This window comes from Symphalangus syndactylus, chromosome 16, assembly GCF_028878055.3.
Source record: "Symphalangus syndactylus isolate Jambi chromosome 16, NHGRI_mSymSyn1-v2.1_pri, whole genome shotgun sequence".
NCBI classification, from domain to species: domain Eukaryota; kingdom Metazoa; phylum Chordata; class Mammalia; order Primates; family Hylobatidae; genus Symphalangus; species Symphalangus syndactylus.
Window position 1 is genome coordinate 84,894,635 of NC_072438.2, and position 22,410 is coordinate 84,917,044.

General features: G+C 37.9%; 1 long non-coding RNA gene across 1 annotated transcript in view; it reads left to right on the forward strand.

Moving 5' to 3' along the window:
• Nucleotides 1-22,410, forward strand: part of LOC134732763 (uncharacterized) — a 212,295-nt gene that overhangs the window by 161,555 nt on the left and 28,330 nt on the right. The window contains exon 3 of the long non-coding RNA XR_010116247.1: nucleotides 19,625-19,760. This is a non-coding gene — a long non-coding RNA (uncharacterized lncRNA). The remainder of the gene's footprint in view (nucleotides 1-19,624; nucleotides 19,761-22,410) is intronic.

Below are 22,410 nucleotides of genomic sequence, written 5' to 3' on the forward strand. Positions count from 1 at the left end.
CAAAACCACAATGCGATGCCATCTTCTGCAAGAATAGCCGTATTCAAAAAATCAAAAAAAAAATCCATGTTGGCATGGATATAGTGAAAAGGGAACACTTTTACGCTGCTGGTGGGAATGTTAACTGGTACTACCACTATGAGAAACAATGTGGAGATTCCTTAAAGAACTAAAATTAGAGCTACAATTTCATCCAGCAATCCCACAACCGGGTATCTACCCAGAGGGACAAAAAAGTCGTTATATAAAAAAGAAGCTTGCATCCACATGTTTTTAGCAGCACAATTCACAATTGCAAAAGTACGGAACCAGCCCAATGGTCCACCAATCAGCAAGTGGATAAAGAAATTGTGGCATATATACCATGGAATTCTACTCAGCCATAAAAATGAATGAAATAATGGCATTCATAGCAGCCTGGATGGAATTGGAGACCATTCTAAGTGAAGTAACTCAGGAATGGAAAACCAAACATCACATATTCTCATCTGTAAGTGGGAGATAAGCTATGAGGATACAAAAGGCATAAGAAGGATACAATGAACTTTGGGCACCCAAGGGAAGGGGTGGGAGGGAGATGAGACATAAAAGACCACACATAGGGTACAGTGTACACTACTTGAGTGAGGGGTGCACTGAAATCTCAGAAATCACCACTAAAGAACTTATTCGTGTGACCAAACCCCACCTGTTCCCCAAAAACCTACCAAAATAAAAAATAAATAAATAAACCGCAAAATAAACTCCACAAAAAAGTATCAAGGAAAAACATAGTAACATATACGATAGTAACATTTGTGATATATGGAAACATATCACAAATTACACAAAATAGACATGCAAAAGATTTATTAGGGGAGATTTTTCTGAAGGACAAATAGTAGAGGGAGAAGGACAAGGACAGGTAATATAAGAACTAAAATAAATCTATATTAATTATCATATACCTAAGAGAAGATACATTTAAAAGATGGTAAAAAATATGTTCTGAATTTGGTGCAAATGTTGACCACATATGTGTTTGTGAAACTACTAGTATAAATGCTTTTTATATTCATTGACATTGGGTATGTAATAATGAAGTCCAAGCGTAACAACTTAAAATATGTTTTTCAATCAAAAAAAGAAAGAAAATGATACAAGAAAGCACTACCAAAAAAGAAGAAAATCAATTATCATCAGCCAGCTTTACATTTAATGGACTACAAGTTTTAACAATTTATATGGCACTCCAGTGACCAAAAAGAAAGATGTGGTCTTTGCATGATATAATTTATAATAAAAAGAGAAAAGCTAAAGAACAAGAATCACTGTGCAAATTTTATATATGTCTAATATTATTGTAAAATTGAAGTCAATTTATAACTTCAGGTTACAGTTTAGTGTTAGCGATTACTCTACTTTAAGAATGGAACAACAGATCAAATTTACAGATGCAGAAACAAAAGACCTGAAAATGATGTAATTTCTCAAGGTGACAGCTTGATTGAGTAAGAAACAAATTCCAGATTTTTCTGACTCTAAGTGCTATATTATTTTCATTATAAAATAATGCCGAGTCAAGCAGCTATGACAAATGAAAAATGGCATCCCCAGTATACATTGTACAGCAATGTAAAACACTCAGATGCTCATGCAGCTTCTCTGTTGGATGGATGACCTGGTCATAGAAAACAATGACTTTTCCCTGAAAAGTAGGCAGAACTAGGTCTACAGCTGGCCCTGCTAAGAAAGTCCAAAGGTCAAAGCTGAATTGTTTCAGAGTTTCGAATTTACTGCAAACCCAGTGGGCCCCAAAATAATTATTATCCTGACCAGTCATGCTTCTAAATTCCAGAAGGCATGATGATGATTCAACAAATAAGAAAGCTCATGATAATAGCCTAATTCTCTGTAAAACGTGAGATTAAATCCCAGCAAGTTCTCTTCTGAAGGGAGCTACATTTTCACATCACCCGATAACTGTGTTGATTATCGAGTATTATAAAATTCTTAATGCTTACAACCCTTTAGCACTCATACTTTACCCCTATGTGGTTGTGGGTATTGTAAAATATCACCAGTATATTGACTGTGTCTCCGTTTTCAAGAGAAATTTGAACACAAAATTTGTTCAACATAAGAACATAGCAATGAAGCCTCTCAATGCTCCCATGAAGCAGGCACTTAGTGTCCTGGGAGCTGTGTTGGAAGGTTGGTCACCACTTACTGCTGGCCGCAGTTGCCAGGGGGGTAATTTGAGAAGCTGCACATGTTGCAGTGATTGTCCAAAGAACAGCAGACTGTCCAAATAGGTAATCAATCTGCTGGGGCCAAGCAGAGAGAAAGCTTCCAAGTAATGGTGCCAATGGGAGAGAAATCTGGGACACCAGACTGGAGAGAGGGTCCAAAGCAGATGGTGAGAGTTGTGGCCACCTGGAGTAATTCTCTGGGTCAATTAGCAAGCACCAGTGGTGGCTTTTTGGGTAATTCTTCAAGCCATGGAAGGAAAAATGGCTGCCTTAAGAATATAGTTTGGAGTCTAAGGTGAGAGAGAGATTTTCTTTTAAATTTACCTTCCCTTTTTATCATGTCCCTTCTGTCATCACCTCATTCTCCACTAAGCCTGGACCCCATTGATGTTGACCTTAATTTCTATCCACAAGAAACATTATCTAACTTGCTAATGTTACCTTACATTAGGACCTTAGATGAACAGTACAGTGCTGAGTCTATTCCTGAATTTAGGCTACCAAGTACAATACAGAAAAAGAAAAGCATGCATTATTGTTAGACGAATTCCAATCTTCAGAGAAGATTGGGTTCTTCCGAGAAACAGGACCAACGAGATGTGTGTGGGGGCGGGTCGTGGGGGAATATAATATGTGCCACATAATGATATTTTGGGCAACAATTGAATATAAAACCGCAACCCCATAAGATTATGATGGAATTAAAAAAATCCTATTGCTGGCCGGGCACAGTGGCTCATGCCTGTAATCCCAGCAATTTCGGAGGCCGAGGCGGGCAGATCACCTGAGGTTGGGAGTTTGAGACCAGCCTGACCAACATGGAGAAACCCCGTCTCTACTAAAAATACAAAATTAGCCGGGCATGGTGGCACATGCCTGTCATCCCAGCTACTCGGGGGGCTGAGGCAGGAGAATCATTTGAATCTGGGAGAAGGAGGTTGTGGTGAGCTGAGATTGTGCCACTGCACTCCAGCCTGGGCAACAAGAGTGAAACTCCATCTCAAAAAAAAAAAATTCCTATTGCCTGGTGACTGTATAAATCTGTAGCCATCAGTGTTGTAGCACAATGCACTACCTTTTCTGTTTAGAAATGTTTAGATACACAAATACTTACCTTTGTGTTAAATTTTCTATAGTATTCAATACAGTACCATGTATATAGGAGATATATATATATCTCAATAGGAGAGAGAGATATATATATATATATCCCGATAGGAGAGAGATATGTATATCTCTCAATAGGAGATATATATATATCTCTCTCTCAATAGGAGAGATATATATATCTCTCTCGATAGCAGAGATATATACATATATATAGACTATATATATATGTATATAACCCTATATATATATGTATATATACACATATATATCATGTAGCCTGGGCGTGTAGTAGGCATATCCTCTAGGTTTAGCTAAGTATACTCTTTGATGTTCACACAGTGAACACTGTATTAGCCCATTTTCACACTGCTGCATACCTGAGACATGGCTGGGGAAGCCTCACAATCATGGCAGAGGGCAAGGAGGAGCAAGTCACTTCTTACATGGATGGTGGCAGGCAAAAAGAGAGAGCTTATGCAGAGGAACTCCTCTTTATAAAACCATCAGATCTTGTGAGACTTACTTACTATCATGAGAACAGAATGGGAAAGTCTTGCCCCCATGATTCAATTACCTCCCACAGGGTCCTTCCCACAACCCATAGGAATTTAAGATGAGATTTGGGTGGGGATACAGACAAACCATATCAAAACCACTTCTCAGAATATATCCCCAGTGTTAAGCCACTCATGACTCTGTGTGTGTATATTTAAATCTCTCACTCTTCTCTTTTCTCTCTGTCTCTCTCCTTTCCTCCCTCCTATCTCTCTCTTTCTCCTCTCTCTCAGGATATATACCATATTTATTACGGTCCTATATGTACAAATATACTGAGAGAGAGAGAGAGAGAGATGGAGATTATTTTAAGTAATCAGCTTATGCATTTGTTGAAGTGTAGGTTTTAAAATCTGCAGGGTAGGCCAGTAATCTGGAGAGGCAAGAAGAGTCACAGTCTAAGCCTGAAGGCAGACAGGTGGCAGAATTACTTCTTGACCAGGTGATATCAGTCTTTGTTCTATTAAGACCCTCAGTGGAGTAGATGAGACCACTCACATTAAAGATGGTAATCTGCTTAAAGTCCACTGACCTAAACAATCATCTCAGAGGTCCCCAACCCTGGCGCATGGATCCGTACTGGACTGTGACCTGTTAGGAACCCGGCTGAACAGCAAGAAGTGACCTGTGGACAAGTGAGCATTACCACCTGAGCTCCACCTCCTTTCAGATCAGCTACAGCATTAGATTCTCCATGGAGCACGAACCCTATTGTGAACTGCACATTTGTGGAATCTAGGTTGTGTCTCATTATGAGAATCTTAAGCCTGATCTCAAAACCATCACCCACCCCAGCCATGGAAAAATTGTCTTCCACAAAACTGGTTCCTGATGCCAAGATGTTTGGGGACCACTAGTAAATCTCATTCAAAAGACACCTTCCCAGAAACATCCACAATAATGTTTAACCAAATATCTGGGCACTGTGGCCCAACCAACTTGGCACATAAAATTAACCATCACATTATGGATCCTGGACCTTCCACCCATTTCTCTTTACTGAGTTCCACAAATATGTAACATTGAACATTCCCATGTGAATGTAGCATAGGCACCTTCAACTCCAGGGATGCAAAAGTGAGCTTTTCTACCCTAGAAAACCAGTTCTTTATCCTGTATTTTCTGTTCATCCACAGCATCACCAGTTACCTAGTCTCTAAGGCAGAAAGCTCCTTTATCTTTCTGTCTCTCCCTTATAATCAATCACAAACTCCCCTCACAGTTATAGCTTAGATATTTCTTGACTCTCCCTCTCATCTTGCCCCCTGACACCACTGCTCTGGTTCACCCTTATGACACAGTTTTGGCTGAACATAATAAAAAGCCATGTGCTGAAGCCAGCCAAGAATGTCAGCCAGATACTCCCTAAGAACACCACTGCTGGACTGAAACTGCCTCAAGTCTTTGAGGCTTCAATCCTCTAAGCCACATAACCATGGTCATAATGTAGCTAGGACCTCATACTCACTTGCCTCATTGTGCTGATTGCTGATACAAGAACCACAGATGGCAGCTTTAAACACCGAAAGGAACACCTAAGGGACACACTTATCAGACAATTAACCATTCAAGCCACAGGTAATTCTGTGTGGTCCAAAGATCCATGGAGCTCCAAGAAACTGTTAGAACCCAAATTCTCCATGTCCATCATCTTTGTTTAACAGCTAAGTACTAGCATCTATGCACATAAATATACACACGCACACCCTCTGAGGAACCTCTAAGAATGCACCCCTCTCATATTTGCCTCATCAAAAAAGTCACCCACAGTGCTTGTTAAAAGTTCCAATTTCTTGTTCTGGGGACCATACCTGGGATGAAATGTATTTTCACCTGGGTGCAGTTGAATTTTATGCATAGGAAAGTTTGGGAAATACCGCTCTACCAATGTCATCTCCACAACTCACTGTGTACTCTTAATGTACAACAAATTCCTCTCTTCTGTCTTTTTCTCTTGCTCACTTTCTTCCCTTCCTACTATACCCCACCACTGTGCTCGCTAAAATTTCTCTGGCAGGATAATAAGGCCCCAATAAATTCTGAACTTCTTTCCTGAATGCTAATCCTATGTTTTGACCTAACTAAAATCAGGGTCTCTGCTAAGGACACTCACTTGACATGTTTTCAATGAGGCTGCTCATACCCCATGTACACTTGGATTAGAAAGTTGAGGCTATATCTTTATTCCTTCCTTCTAATATTTGCATCTCTTGCCTTTTTAACGACCCCTTTAGACACCTGTAACTGTGAACAGAGTGAGAGAAGGGTTGAAGATAGCATAGCCTGAGGATAATATTGAATCCAGGAAAGTATTCCTGGTTACAGGAGATATTAGAGCAGGGTCTGAGAGGGAAAAAGTGGGGAACATATGAAAGATAAAAGAATTGTAAGATTTCTGGAAATCAGAATTCCAAGCATACATGGAAAAAAATACCTTTTGAAACCTGAAGGGACACTTCCTGCATTGTAACATAAAATGAAAAGAGGACTGTGACTACAGACACACTTCAATCTGTATATTTTTTGGGGAAAATTGACAGAATTCCCACTTAATAACTCTTACTTACTCATTCAAGAAGGAGGCAAGGCGCTTTTCCCAGAATAGGGAGCTTGAAATGGGCTATTAGAGCTTTGAGAAGAGTAGGAAAGATTTGAAGTTGTTGCTGTGAAGAGTGTGAGAGCAAACTGTCTGAAGCAATACAGGATTGAAGACTATGTACATTGATGTTGGCATGTGTGTGTGTGTGTGTGTGTGTGTTTCCCTAATAGGTGATCTGTTTTGTGGTTACAGACCCAGAGAAGGCAGGTAGCTGAGTTTATCCATGCAGATGGTAGGAGTGTATGCGGCATGGATTTTTAGATCATGAGTACAAGAGATGAGAGAAGAGAGTTTAGAGAATTCACAAGAGGCTGGGCAGTGGCTCACGCCTGTAATTCCAGCACTTTGGGAGGCTGAGGCAGGTGGATCACCTGAGGTCAGGAGTTCAAGACCAGCCTGGCCAACATGGCGAAACCCCATCTCTACTAAAAACACAAAAAAATTTGCCAGGCATGGTGACACATGCCTGTAGTCCCAGCTCCTTATGAGGCTGAGGCAGGCGAATTGCTTGAACCTGGGAGGCGGAGGTTGCAATGAGCCAAGATCACACGACTGCTGTCAAGCCTGGGCAACAAAGACAGGCTCCATCTCAAAAAGAAAAAAAAGGAGAATTCACAAGAGAGTGATTGAAATGTTGACTATTGCTGAGATTCTGCTTGGTGGGAAGCACATCTATCCCCACCATTATGTACCTGGGATGATGACCGTAAATATGCTCAAGGTCTCTGTTGACTTCCTGTAATTTGGACTGAAGTCAAAATTCCATGGATCTATTGAAATTCTGAGTCCTATGAAATTAATGTTACCTCAGAGCCAACACCAATCACTCCTGAAAATCCTAGGTGTTTTTCATTCGTCACTACCCATCATCTATGCACATGACTGTGAGTCACATGGGGAAGACTAAATGGAAGGTCCCTTTGATGTTCTTGTCTTGTTATAACATGATCCTTCCCTAAATAAATACAGTTATGTTTTGTCTTTGTTTTTGATATAATGTTTGTGCATATTCATGGGGTACATGTGATATTTTGTTACATGCATAGAATGTATAGTGATGGAGTCAGGGTATTTAGGGTGTCCATTACTTCTAGTATCAATTTATGTGTTGGGTACATTTCAAGTTCTCTCTTACTAGCTATTTTGAAATATGCAATACAATGTTGTTAACTATCATCACCCTACTATGCTATTAAACATTAGAATGTATTCCTTCTTTTTAACTGTATATTTGTACCCATTAACTAACCTGTCTTCATCCTCCCCACCCCACTCACACACCCTTTCTAGCCTCTGATATCTATTATTCTACTCTCTTCCTCCATGAGATCAATTTTTTAGACCTCATATATAAGTGAGAACATGTGATATTTGTCTTTCTACACCTGGCTTATCTCATGTAACACAATGACTTCTAGTTCCATCTATGTTGCTGCAAATGACAGGACTTCATTCCCTTTTAAGGCTGAATAGTATTCTACTGTGTTTATATTCCACATTTTCTTCATCCATTAGTTCACTGATGAACACCAAGGTTGATTTCATGTCTTTGATATTGTGAATAGTGCTGCAATAACCATAGAAGTGCATGCACCTTTTTAAAACACTGTTTTCTTTTCCTTTGGATAAATACCCAGTAGCAGGATTGCTGTAGTGTATGACAGTTCTATTTTGATTTTTTTGAGAAATCTCCATACTATTTTTCATAATGTCTGTACTAACTTACATTGCCAGCAACAGAATGTGAGTCCCGTTTTCTCCACATCCTCACCAGCATCTCTTACTTTTGTGTTTTTAGTAATAGCCATTCTGAGATAAGATGATATCTCACTATGGTTTTGATTTGCATGTTCCTGATGATTAGTGATGCTGAGCATATTTTTAAAATATATCCATTGTCATTTGTAGGTCTTCTTTTGAGAAACATTTGTTCATGTCCTTTGCCCACTTTTAAATGGGATTATTATTTTTTTTTACTATTGAGTTGAATTTCTTGTATATCTATATATTGGTGCTTTGTCGGGTAAAGAGTTTGCAAGTATTTTCTTCCATTCAACAGGTTGTTTCTTCACTCTGTTGATTTTCTATTTTGCTGTGCAGAAGCTTTTACATTTAGTATAGTCCCATTTATTTATCTTAGTTTTTGTTGCCTGTGCTTTTGAGGTCTTATCCCTAAAATCTTTGCCTAGACCAATGTCCTGAAGTGTTTTTCCTGTTTTCCTCCACTAGTTTTATAGTTTCAGGTCTTATGTTAAGTCTTTAATCCATCATGAGCTGATTTCTGTATATGGCGAGAAATAGGGGCCAGTTTCATTCTTCTGCATTTGGCAATCCAGTTACCCCAGAACCATTTATTGAAGAGGTTGTTTCATCTCCAATGGATATTTTTGGTGCCTTTGTTGAAAATGAGTTGGCTATAAATGCACGGATTTATTTTTGTGATTATTTCTATGATGTTCATTCTGTTTCTTTGTTTATAACAATAACATGCAGTTTTGGTTGTTATAGCCTTGTGATATATTTTGAGGTTAGGTAATGTGATATCTCCAGGTTATTTTTTCCTCTTCAAGATTGCTTTTTTCCTCCAGGATTGCTCTTTCTTGTTTTCATACAAGTTTTAAGATTGTTTTTCTATGTCTGTGAAAAATGACATTGGGATTTTGATAGGGATTGCATTGAATCTGTATATTGATTAAGTAGTATGGTCATTTTAACTATATGAATTCTTCCAATCCATGAGCACATGATATCTTTCCATTTGTTTTTGTCCTCTTCAATTTTGTTCATTGAAGTTTTGTAGTTTTCCTTCCAGAGGTCTTTCACCTCCTTGGTTAAATTTATTGTTAGGTATTATTTTGCAGCTATTGTAAATGTGACTGCCTTTTTTATTTCTTTATCATCTAGTTCATTGTTGGTGTATAGAAATGCTACTGATTTTTGCATGTTGACTTTGTATCCTGCAACTGTACTGAATTTATTTACCAGATCCAAGAGTGTTTTGGTGATGTCTTTAGGTATTTTTAAATATAAGATCATATGATAAGCAGAGAGGTAAAATTTGACTTCCTTTTCCAATTTGGATGCCTTTTATTTCTTTCTCTTGCCTGATTAGTCTGGCTAGGACTTCCAGTACTACATTGAATAGAAGTGGTGAAAATAGGCATAGACATCCTCAACTTGTTCCAAGTTCTAGAGAAAAGGCTTTCAGCTTTTCTCCTTTCAGTGTAAAATTAGCTGTCAGTTGATCAAATAGTTACATCACATAGCCCTTATTTGATGTATGTTCCTTGTTTGTTGAGAGTTTTTGTCATGAATGAATATTGAATTTTATCAAATGTTTCTTCTGCATCTATCAAGATGACCATATGGTTTTTGTTCTTCATTCTGTTGATGTGACAGATTACATGTATTGCTTTACATATATTGAATCATCCTTGCACTCCTGAGATAAATTGCAATTGATCTATTTCATGTGCTGTTGCATTAAATTTGCTAGTATTTTGTTGATGATTTTTGCATCTATATTAATCAGGGACATGGCCTGAATTTTGCCTTTTTTTGTTCTGCTCTTGTCTGGCTTTGGTACCAAATCCTTGTCTGGATTTAGTAATGCTGGCCTTGTAGAATGATTTAAAAAGAATCATCTCTTTTTCAACTTCTTGAGTAGTTTGAAAAGAATTCATGTTAGTTCTTTGTAATTTTGGTAGAATTCCGTGGTGAAGCCATGTGGGCTTGGACTTTAATTTCTTGGGAGACTTTTTATTGCTGTCTTATCTCAATATATGTTATTGTTCTGTACAGGTTTTCTATATCTTTCTGATTCAATCTTAGTAGGCTGTATGTATCCAGGAATGCATTCATTTCCTCTAGGTTTTTTTTTTTTTTTTTTTTTGAAAAGGAGTCTCACTCTGTTGCCCAGGCTGGAGTGCAATGGCGCAATCTCAGCCCACTGCAACCTCTGCCTCCCAGGTTCAAGCAATTCTCCTGCCTCAGCCTTCCAAGTAGCTGGGATTATAGGCTCATGCCACCACGCCCAGCTAATTTTTGTATTTTTAGTAGAAATGGGGTTTCACCATTTTGGCCAGGATGGTTTCAATCTCTTGACCTTGTGGTCTGCCCGCCTCAGCCTCCCAAAGTGCTGGGATTACAGGCCTGAGCCACTGTGCCCAGCCTAGGTTTTCTAGTTAATTAGCATATAGTTGTTCATAACAGTCCTTGCTTATCATTTATATTTTGGTGGCATCAATGGTCATAATCACCTTTTTCATTAATGATTTTATTTGGTTCTTCTCCTTTCCTTGGTTAGTCTAGCTAGAAGTTTATATTTTCGAAGAAACAATTTTTCATTTTGGTAATACTTTGTTTTTGTTTTATTTTGTTTTGTTTTTTTACTTCAGTCTCTATTTCATTTGGCTCTTTTCTGATCTTCATTATTTCTTTCCTTCTACTAATTTTGGGTTTCGTTTTGTGTTACTTTTCTGGTTCTTTGAGGTACACTGTTAGATTGCTTATTTGAATTCTTTCCACCTTTTTCATGTAGATGCTTGTTGTTATAAACTTGCCTCTTAGCCCTGCTTTTGCTGTATGTCATAGGTTTTAGTATGTTATATTTCAATTCTCATTTTTCAATAAATTAAAAAAATTATCTCTTAATTTTTTCCTTGACCTAATGGTCATTCAGGAGCATGTTGTTTAATTTTCATGAATTTTTAGTTTCCAAAATTCCTATTGTCATTGACTTATAATTCTATTCCATTGTGGTATGAGAAAATATTGGTGTAAATTTTGATTTTTAAAAATTTGTTGAGACTTATTTTGTGTCCTAACATATGGTCTATCTGGGAGCATGTTTCATATGCAATGAGAGGAATGTATATTCTGTAGCTATTAAGTGAAATGTTCCATAAATGTTTATTAGATCCATTTGGTCTAAAGTGCAGTTTAAATTTACTGTTTCTTTGTTAGCTTTCTATTTTAATGATCAGTCCAATGCTGACAGTGGGACATTGAAATCCTCAACTATTATTGTGTTGGGTCTGTCTCTCCCTTTAGATCTAATATTTGCTTTATATATCTGAGTGCTCTGGTACAGGGACCATATATGTTTAAAATTGTTAAAAACTTCTTGCTGAATTGATCCTTTTATCATTACATAATGACCTTTTTGCCTCTTTTTACTGTTTTTGACTTAAATTGTTTCATCTGATATAAATATAGTTGTTCCTGCTCCTTTTTGGTTTCTATTGGCATGCAATGTCCTTTTTCATCCCTTTACTTTCAGCCTAAATGTGTCATTACAGGTGAGATGAGTTTCTTGTAAGCAACATATAGTTGGGTCATTTGGTTTTGTTTGTTTTAATCCATTCAGCTAGTCTGTATCATTTAAGTGGAAAGTGTAATCCCTTTTTATGTGAGGTCTTATTCTGTCCTTTTATTAATTGATTCTGGCTGTTTTATGTATCTTTTGTCCCTTTATCTCTTATTATCATTGTGGTTTGGTAGTTTTCTGTAGTGGTAACATCTGAGTCCTTTATCTTCCTCATTTGTGTTTTTGCTCTACCTAGTGGGTTTTATGTTTTTGTGTGTTCTCATGATAGTAAATATTATTCCTTCACTTCCACCTGTAGGACTCTCTTGAGCATTTATTGTAGAACTGGTCTAGTGGTGATGAATTCCCACAGCTTTTGCTTATCTGAAAAAGATTTTATTCCTTTTTCATTTATAAAGAAAAACTTGGCTGCTTCTTTTTTCTTTGAATATATCTTTTCTTCAGCACTTTGAATATATCATCTCATTCTCTCTTGGGTTTTAAAGTTTCTGGTGAGAATTTTGATGTTAATCTCTTGGGGGTTACTTTATAAGTGACTAGACAATTTTCTCTTGGTGTTTTGCAAATTTTTTCTGTCTTTGATTTTTGACAGTTTGACTATAATGTGCACTGGAGAACTTTTTGAGTTGTATCCTTTTGGGGGGAATCTGTGAGCTTCCTGTATCTGGATATCTAAATCTCTTGCTAGACTTGGTAAGTTTTTATCTATTATCTTATTATGTAGGTTTTTTTCTTCCTTTCATTTTTCTCTTTGACTTCTGGGACACCAAAAAAATGGAATATTTTGTCACATTCGGCATCCTATATGTCATGTAAAGTTTTATTCATTCTTTTTTATTCTTATTTCTTTATTTTTGTGTGACTAGGTAATTTCAAAAGACCTGTTCTTAAGTTTCTAAATTCTTTCTTCTACTTGAGTTAATCTATTGTTAAAGCTCTCAAATGTATTTTATATTTCATTTAGTTAATTCTCCAGTTTTGGAATTTCTGAGTTTTTAAAAATAATATCCCTCTCTTTGGTAAATTTTTCATTAATATCCTGATTTTTTCCTGATTTCTTTGTATTTTTTTTATATTCTGTTGCAATTCACTGAACTTCTTTACTATCATTATTTTGAATTATCTATCTAGGATTTTACACATTTCTTTTTCATTGGAATCTCTTGTTGCAGAATCATTTTGTTTCTTTGGAGGTATTATATTTTGTTTTTTTCATGTTTATTTTGTCCTTACATTCATACCTGTGCATCTGGTTTAATTTCAGTTTTTAAAATTTGCTTTCTTATAGGATAACTTTTTCCTGAAGACGTAACTATGGTGGGTAGGGCACTTTGACTTTTATTCTGGGTTTGTGCTGTAGTGTAGTCGCCACATGATTTATTTGGCTGTAAAAAGTGTCAGTGGTGTCTTTGATTTCCTCAATGACTTAGGGTGTGGTTTCTAGAAGTGAACTTTTGATGGGGACAGGGACATCAGTTGACCAGCCCTCAGGTCCCAGTGGTGGCCCAGTGGGGCCCAAGCCTCGCTGTCCTAAGGCCCCAAGGTGGCACTTGCTGTCACTAATGTTATTGAGTCAAGGCAGTCTAATTCCTGGGCCTCCAGGCAGGTTGTTTAGCTGCTGAGGAGTGGCAGAAGTTGGCTGAGTGAGAAGGTCCTTAGGTTCTTGAATATTAGACATGATATGGGAAATGGCAGTAGCAATGACTGAACAATCTTCTGGTTCCCAAGTGGTCCACACTGGTGTTAGCAGTGACTGCAGTGAGCTGTGCATGTCAATTCCTAGGCCTGGATGTGGTGCATGTGGGTGGGTGCCAGCTGTTGTGGTAGCAACAGGTTGGTTGGGCCCATCATCAGGCCCTCATGGGGACTGCTAAGGTGCCAATTGTAGTGAATGAGTAGGGTAACACCTAGGAGTCTGATGCTGGGTGGGGGATGATGGAAACCAGGTCAGCAGACCAGTCCTCAGTTTCTCCAGTGGGACATGTGGGCCCTGGCTGTGGCAAGCAGAGGTAGGGTGATCCCTAGGCTCCTGGTCGATTGTTCAGATTGGGTGGCAGTGGCTATGCTTCAGCCTTGCTGCTGGGGAAGGTGGGGTTGCTTTCAGTGGTGGTAATTGGGCTCCAAGGATGTGGAGATGAAAGGCTATTGGGCCCCAGGGTAAGATGCAATTTGGCTGGGGCTGGGATCTCAAAATAGTGCCTTTCTGTAGCTTCTCAGGACTCAGGAGGCAGGTGTGGAACCTGGTGTGAGCTCCCTCTTTGGAGCAATCCATGATGTGTTCTACAGGAAGCCACCTATCTTAGTCTCAGGGCCCGCATGGTTTGACAGTTTCTTTTGTGGCAAGGTTTACAAGGGTCTGTGGTGGAAATATGAACCAATGAGGGTCACTCATTTACTCTTTCCCTGGATCGGAAGCCTCTCCAGGCTCCTGGCTGATCCTAGATGGGCAGATTGCCTCACTTTCCTCTCCTTTCTTGCCTTAAGTGTTTCCTGTCACTTCTCTCTTTAATTCCAGCATCATTCTGTCTCAGATGTTCTATTTGAAGTATAATGATCTCCTCACAATTTTGTTTTTTGTGAGGGAGGGAAGTACTGAATGCCTCTACTCAGCCATCATGAAGCCCTGTTTCAGGAAACCCAACTGTTTTTTTTTTTCCTTCAAAGTGTCTATGTCTATGACCACCCTGAGCCTTCATCTGATACTGGGAACAGGTGTATATAATCTCAATCATGTTTACTCAAGTCAGATCTCTATTCGTGATAGTTGGAATTCCTATATTTAAACAACTGAAGTAGAACATAAGGACTATCAGAAACAATCCTAGATACCTTACTACCAACTAGCCAGTGTGAAAGAACTCAGCAGATCCTACAAACCACAGAGATGTAATGGTAATGCCAGTCCTACCCTCTGTTTTAAACACCACATCCCCTTAGCTATTGAAGACGAATGTGCTCCAATACAGTCTCTGCACACTGTGATTGTTTCATCCCCATTGACCATAGGGTGTCTATATGACAGTCTGCAGATTTCTCTCAACCTCAGGGCTGTTGATCACCACCACCCACACCTGGCCACAATAGAAGTGGCTCAGTCTGTATGGGTTCTAATGACTTCATGTAAGTAAAACCCAATAGTACATTCCCTCATGCCATTACCCTACATATGCTTCATTTCCCACCCAGGGCTTCCCTGGTGGATTTTAAGATGCAAACCCAAGTAGGTAGTGTTAGGGACACACAATGAGAATACAGTGGAGACAGTAGTTGATGAATAAATTCTTCTTTCATCCTCCAAGATGTACTGTCCTGAGATGTAGTTGACAGGACACTCCTACAAGATCCAGCTATCAGTTTTACTGCCAGCCTGTTATTAACACTCAGATATTTGTTCTCCATCCTTCTCTGTCTTACCCCTACTTTCCTGGTTTGCATTTCCTAATAACAGCATTTGTCTTAGGCACCTTCTCTTTGGTAAACACCAAAGTAACAATCCATTTTATTTGTAGTGTTTGCCACCAGCATTTCTACCTTGGAGAAAACAATGAGTAAATCACTATTATAAAAAGACCACGTGATTTCCTCAACACTGTATTTCTCAAATCCTTAGTGAAGGGCAGTTTTTCTGGATTTCTCTCAGGGAGCCAGGGCTTGAGCGAATGGAATAGGATACATGTGGAGAATTGAATCTTGACTTTGAATACGTCTTTCTATGTTTGCCAAATTATTTCTGAACTCTCAATTTTGTTAGTATGAATCAGAATTGGCTTGAATTGTGAATGACTGCTACTCAGTACTTATAAACTCTAAATGGCACATTATTCTTCACTTAAACAGCCCTTGCAGGAGCTTCTCATTGTCTTTGAGATGAAATGCATGCACTTTAGCCTTCTACACAGGACCCTCTCACATGGGGCATCTGTGCATCTCTATGGCTTTATCAATTACTACCACCAACCCTATAATTTACAAGCCAATTTCAGTTTTCCACATATTACATGGTGATATTCTGCATCTGTACTTTTATTTATGATGTTTCCAATTCCAGAAACTCTAGTTCTATACTTGTCCTTCTTATAAACTTTTCATTCATGAAGACTGTACAAAAACTTCAGCTTCCTCCAAGACAGTTCCTGGTGTTTCCTCCCCCAACCACAGAACCCCTAAGAAATTATGTTATTATAAAACCATGTGATAATGTTGAGGTTGTTTATTTCCTTGATACCTTTCCAAATAGATCAACTTTTCTGAGAGCAGAGATCAAGTTTTATTTATGTATGTGTTCCCAGGATGTTGAATAATATTGGTTATACAGAAAGTATCAAATAAATAGTTGTTAAATTGTTGTTAAAATTTCCAATAGGGGACATTCAATGAAAGTCCATTGGATAAAAGCACAATTGATTGTAGAATGGTATTCAGGGAAAAAATGTTTAAGTTTAGCTACAAGAAAAAGACACAAGAAATAGTGTAGGAAGCCAGGCAACAGGGTTCAGGAAGAAACACAAAAATCAAAGATGACACCAGACATCTAACTTCTCCCTAATTGTGGACACTTTTCCTAACAAATAGTATCTGCTTCCTAACATTTATCTATGAATAAACTCTTTAGCTTCATTATTGCTATGGTCTGAATGTTATGCTCCTCTAAAATTCATATGTTGAAACCTCACCCCCAAGGTGATGATGTTAAGAGGTGGCAACTTTGGGAGGTGGTTAAATCATGAGGTCATGTGATATGATTATGTTATTGTCAAATATCTTTGTTTCTAACAACTTTGAACACTTGAACTTAAAAACTCTGTTTAGGAGTATTTACCACAAATGTAATAGAAACAGTTGATACTTGGAAGATTAAAACAAATCATAATAATGCTAATATCAGATATAATAATCATAATTGCTACCATGTACTAAGTGCCTACCACATATGATAGGTCCCGTATCAGACACTTTATCTTTAACCTTCATAAATAAAATGTAAGTAGCATTTTTTCCACTTTAAATCTATGGAAAAAGAAAACAGCACACATAAATTAAAGAATTGGATCTCAGCTCAGGTCTATTTGAGGCCAAACTTGTGCTCTTAAGAATACAAATTGACATACTATAACAGAACTAATTTAATATAAAATGGATAGCTTCGAGATGGTAAAACCTGAAAAACAAGGATAAGAGTTAAATTTGCAGCATTTAGTCCCAAGAGACAGGATTTCTGAGGAACACACTGAACTGGATTTCTTCTTGCCATTTACTGCTGGCATTCATTTCCGTTTCATTTGCTTTAAGTGTTGTATTTCATTTCAAATTGCTTCCACCGTTACTAAAAATGAATTTAGAGCACAGAGGAAAAAAATACAGACAAGTTATTTCCAGTTCCTTAGATGAGATTTTCAGGGCTTCTGTCATTTGAAAGCAGAATCTTTTCTTTTGCTACTCTTAGAGGTAATTATATAACTAATGATTAGAGTGACTGTGGCTTTTCTTACTGGTTGGGAAATTGCCCTCATAATCTTGTACCACTCTAACCCACCAGTCTCTTAAAATCTTCTCTATGGAATCCAGCAGATAAAAAGATTCAAGAGTAATCATTTGTCATCTTTGCTATAAAATTAGACTTATAAATGGAAAACTCAGTTTTTGTAAAGAGCTGAGGTTTTTGTTTTTGTTTCTGAACAAAGACCAGGATTTAATAGCACACAGTTGAAAAGAAAAGGAGAACACCTCTGTAAGACTGAGGTTTCCCCAACCACAGTAGCAGAAAAGGACATTAAGGCCACCTAAAAGGGAACTTTAACAGAAGGGAGGGAAGGTCAGAGCTGGTGACTCAAGCAGCACGCCAGAGCTGGTTCTGGGAAAATGACCAGCTGTGGCTGGAAGCCCAGGCTGGACCAGCCATCCTGGATTAGAAACCATGCTTTGGGGAAAATGTCTGAACATGTAAGCATTAACCAATGAGCCTGACCTGAGAAATCCAAGTATGAGCCTCTCCACGTTCCAGGAAGGGACTGTGCCAACCTGTGTGTTAACCACACACTGGATTACATGGAGCAGCTTGCAAGAGAGACATGTTATGGCAGCAACAAGAACAAAAACAGGCAAAAACCTGATTTCACTTGTGCACTGAGTGAATTCTACAGTTTGTCTTTAAATAAAATTGGGACTCTGGAATGGGTAGTTGGTATGGAGTAAGTCTCTGAATTATCTTAACAAGTCATGTAGGCAGTGAGGGATTTCTTTAGAAAGATGCTGGACTTCCTTCTAATCTGAAAAATGGGGTCCCTACCAGTTTTAATTTTGAAATAAGAGAGATAGATATGTTCATATTAGCACTCCAATCTGTTAATGTGTATCATACCAGTTGCATATACATTTCTGCTAATTGAGTAAGCTGAATACAGCTTCTCTATTACATTATATGCAAGCAATTCTAATTTATGATTTGCATGTATTGTGTTAGAGGGAGTAGATCCTCCCTAACCACTGAAATTAAGATTGCAGAGTCCAGAATTGGCAAAATGAAGCAGAAGCACCCTTAGAGAAACCTGCTTTAATAAGGCTTATTTTAGTCTGATTGTGTTACCCATTACAAACTCACAATTTTCATAACACTGAGAAGCTCTTATTTCAAGTTGACCACATGTTGATGATCTTAAATTATTATTTCCCTCAGTTAACCAAGATGAAATCCTCATATCAGCACTCTCACAGTATTGTAAGCTGAATGATTGTGATATATATTATATCCCAGGTTCATAATGCAATTGTTTTTATAAACATAGGTTTATGACTTTATATTTTGGGAACCATAATATTTTTGTAACGTCTAACTGTAGCATTCTTTTAGGAACGTACAGCAGTGTAACTGTATATTTCAAAAAGCAGAAGTATTAATTAGAGCTTTAAATGTAAGTTGAGTATCTAGACCTTATTGAGGATTGTGCTGCCTTCTTAATTCTACATAATATTTATGTACTACATTACATATTTTCAAACCACTCTTCTCATTGATGACTTATTCAATCTCACTATCAGTGAACGTTGAAAAGGGTGAGCATAAAACCCCCAGTTGAGGGATTATAGAAAACAGTAGCTTCCCCAAAATCAATAGATATGAACATACATCTTGATCTTTTTGGAGATTGTTTTTTAGGAGGAATAATCTTCACAATTTCTCTGGCTTGACATCTAGACTTTCATAAGCTCCAAGAGTTCAGAGGAACGGGGGTCTTCATCGCATTGATCAGTTTATTATCCAACAGTCTCAAAGTCCTACTAAAATTAGTCCTTTGGCAGAGGTACATCCCAAGTCCATTGCTGCTAGACAAAAAGCACTAGGTAAGTTATCATGTACAGCCCCTCCTCCCGATAGACCTAAAATACTGTATTGATCTCTGCTTGTTGAGTGGAACAACAAATATATTTATTCCTCAGTGAAGCCAGAAATCTAGTTTTGTGCCTAGACACCAGGTTTCCAATATTTAGAAGAATTAAGACCATTTTCTCAACTGTCCAGACAATTTAAAACAAAAAAACAAGGAACACATTCTTGACTTTGTGTTCCTCTACATTAACTAATTAATGCATTAATTAATTTTAAGTTTCCATATTGGCCTCTCTCAGCAAATGAGGTTAATTTGTGAAAATTCTCAGGAATCACCAAGGCTAAAGCACCAGTATGAGCAGGTTTTCTGCCTGATGTTTCTGGGTGCTTACCAATCAATAGCACTTCCGTTAACTGCCAGCTGACATGTGAGTGCTGTAAACCAGACACATGACATTCCACCTTCCATCCCACAGTGCTGCTTGGCTGCAAGACATGGAACTTGGCCACCGCCTCCTCTCAAGACTTCCGGTAATAAGAAAAAATAATCAAAAAAAGCAAAAATCGAGGGTAGCCTGATTTAATCTGAGATGGATTTCAGGTGCTGCAGAGGTAAGAAAATATGACCCTGTACCTAGTAATCATATCTTTAATAGATTACACTTTTGAAATTTAGTATTTGTTCATTTGAAATGAACAATGTATTTTTCTCCTTATTCCTCTATCAGGGGTACATTGATATCTCTGTCTCTTTAAATTCATCATATTAGCATTTTCCAAAGCAGCGATCATACATCCAAATTTGTCTCTTTCTGTAATAGAAAGAGATTTGTAAGGTCAAATGTCCTACTAACACTGATTCAATCTGAAAAAGTAATCAGAGTTAAGTGTCTATATCAGGAAATAAAAAAAATTAATTCCTCTTCAATTGCAAATTTCCATTACCTCAAAAACAAGCATATACACTTGTTTATATCTAGTAAAGCACATGGGAATTGCTGTCTTGAAGAATAATTAGGAAAATCATAAAATTTTGTTTTTGTAATACATAAAGAGAAAGAAAAAAATGCAAAATGCAAAACAGGAGTAAAGTTTCAGCAAAGGAACCAAAGGTGAGAAAAAATATAGTGCAGGGAGATGATTCATGGAGCTGCCATTTCTGCACATCTGAGCAAAACACACTGGCAACTTGTTCAAGGAAACTTGTCCAAGGTATTTGCGAAGATGTTTCTGGACAGGAAGCAGATTTGCTTAGATTTCAAATTTCTAAAGTTGGAGTCCTCCTCCCATCTCCTGACATGTTCCAGGGTGATAAAAGTAACAACTCTGTCCAAAGGCAGATTTGTTTTCTGACCTGAAAATTTGTCTCTGATTAGAATTATAAAGATAATATCTCTCTCCAGAGAGAAAGACAGGCAAATGTGCTTGTGGTCCCCTCATAAGGTTGGAGAGCTTCCTAAGCTCAGCGTTCTTCAGGCATAACCACGACCCACTGTGTGAGCAGCATTAACCTGGGCTTGCTCCACATCGCCTTCTTTGGGACTGGGAGGACAAGAGGAAGTGATGCAACTAAGGCTCATGCTGTCTATTGTGCCATGAGCGAGAAACTGTCTAACTCCACTTAGGCTCACTGTCGTCTTGCTGTGATTGTGTGGCAGACCCACCCAGCAGCTTCAGTAGTAACTGCTGCTTAGGAATTGCTTGATTGATTGGCAGGTAGATTTAGAAATGTAAACTTTGGTCTTAGACTTATATTCTTCGCTCTGTTTAAAAGAAGGAAACTAGAAAATGTTTAACAGGCCTGATGGCACATGGTGTGGAAAGAAGTTTTCATAGGAAAATATCAGTACAGGGTTGAGAAATACCCCACCTCTGCTGAGAAGGTCAAAGAAAGGCTATCCAACGTGTGTGTGCGTGTATGTGTTTGTGTGTGTGTGTGTGTGTCTCCAACATAGTGTGTGTTTTCATCTCAAGCATTCAAGCTATCTGTGTCTGGGATTGAAATGGGAATTGGGAGACAACAAATCTGAGATGTTCCATCTGTAAATATAAGATAAAATGGACTTTTACTACATGCACTATCATAAATACACATATTTATAAGCTCTAGGGGAGAAATGTTCTGAAAGTTCCTGTTGACCAAGGGGAGATAAATTTAAATTAGTAGCATATTTCCTATTAATATTAATTTATTATATATAAAATAGTGTTAAAATTTCCTTAAATTTTACTTCATTCCAGTGAAAATAATACTGTTAATGATTTCATAGAATTAGCTATTTCATAGAAACAACTTATTTTTCTAAACACTAGTCAAAAAAAGAACTAGACAAAGCACCAAAAATTTACCATTAGTGTGAAAGTTTTGATTTCTGTAAAATGCAAATATCTCTAGAAGGAACAAAATTAGCAATAATTATCAAACCTGATAATTGTGAGTCAATTTCAAATTATTTGGAAAGAGAACTTTGGGTAAAAAAAGGAGCAAACAATGAAATTATTCATGACCAACTAAAACTCAAAATGGTTGAACTGATTGAAAGGTCATTAATCAGGAATATTGGTTTACGCAGTGGCGTATCTGACAAAATCTGTGTCAAAGAGGTTATTTTCGGCCGGGTGCGGTGGCTCATGCCTGTAATCCCAGCACTTTGGGAGGCCGAGGCAGGCAGATCACGAGGTCAGGAGATGGAGACCATCCTGGCTAACACGGTGAAACCCCGTCTCTACTAAAAATACAAAAAAAAAATTAACCGGGCGTGGTGGTGGGCACCTGTAGTCCCAGCTACTCAGGAGGCTGAGGCAGGAGAATGGCATGAACCCGGGAGGGGTAGCTTGCAGTGAGCTGAGATCGTGCCACTGCACTCCAGCCTGGGAGACAGAGCAAGACTCCGTCCCAAAAAAAAAAAAAAAGAAGAAAAAAAAATGTTATTTTCTATCTAAACTAATTTGATCGAAGAATTTATAAAAGCCAATGCTTTCAAACTAATGAAGTACTAGTATCTGCTTTCTGAATGTTAGCACTCCCCTTCTCCTTTATAAATCTCATCTGTCATTTCAATATTTACCTTCAGTTTCCCTTCCGTGTTTTCTTATGTTCCTCCAACCATATCCAGCCCTTAGTGTAATGGAAAATTATATTCTCTAGATCAATCCCTCACCGGAGAAACACGAGCAAAGCACTCAAAAAGAACACAGAACAGACTGGGCAAGTATTCTTTCTACAAAGAAAATGAATGCTAGGAATTAGAATGAAACACAC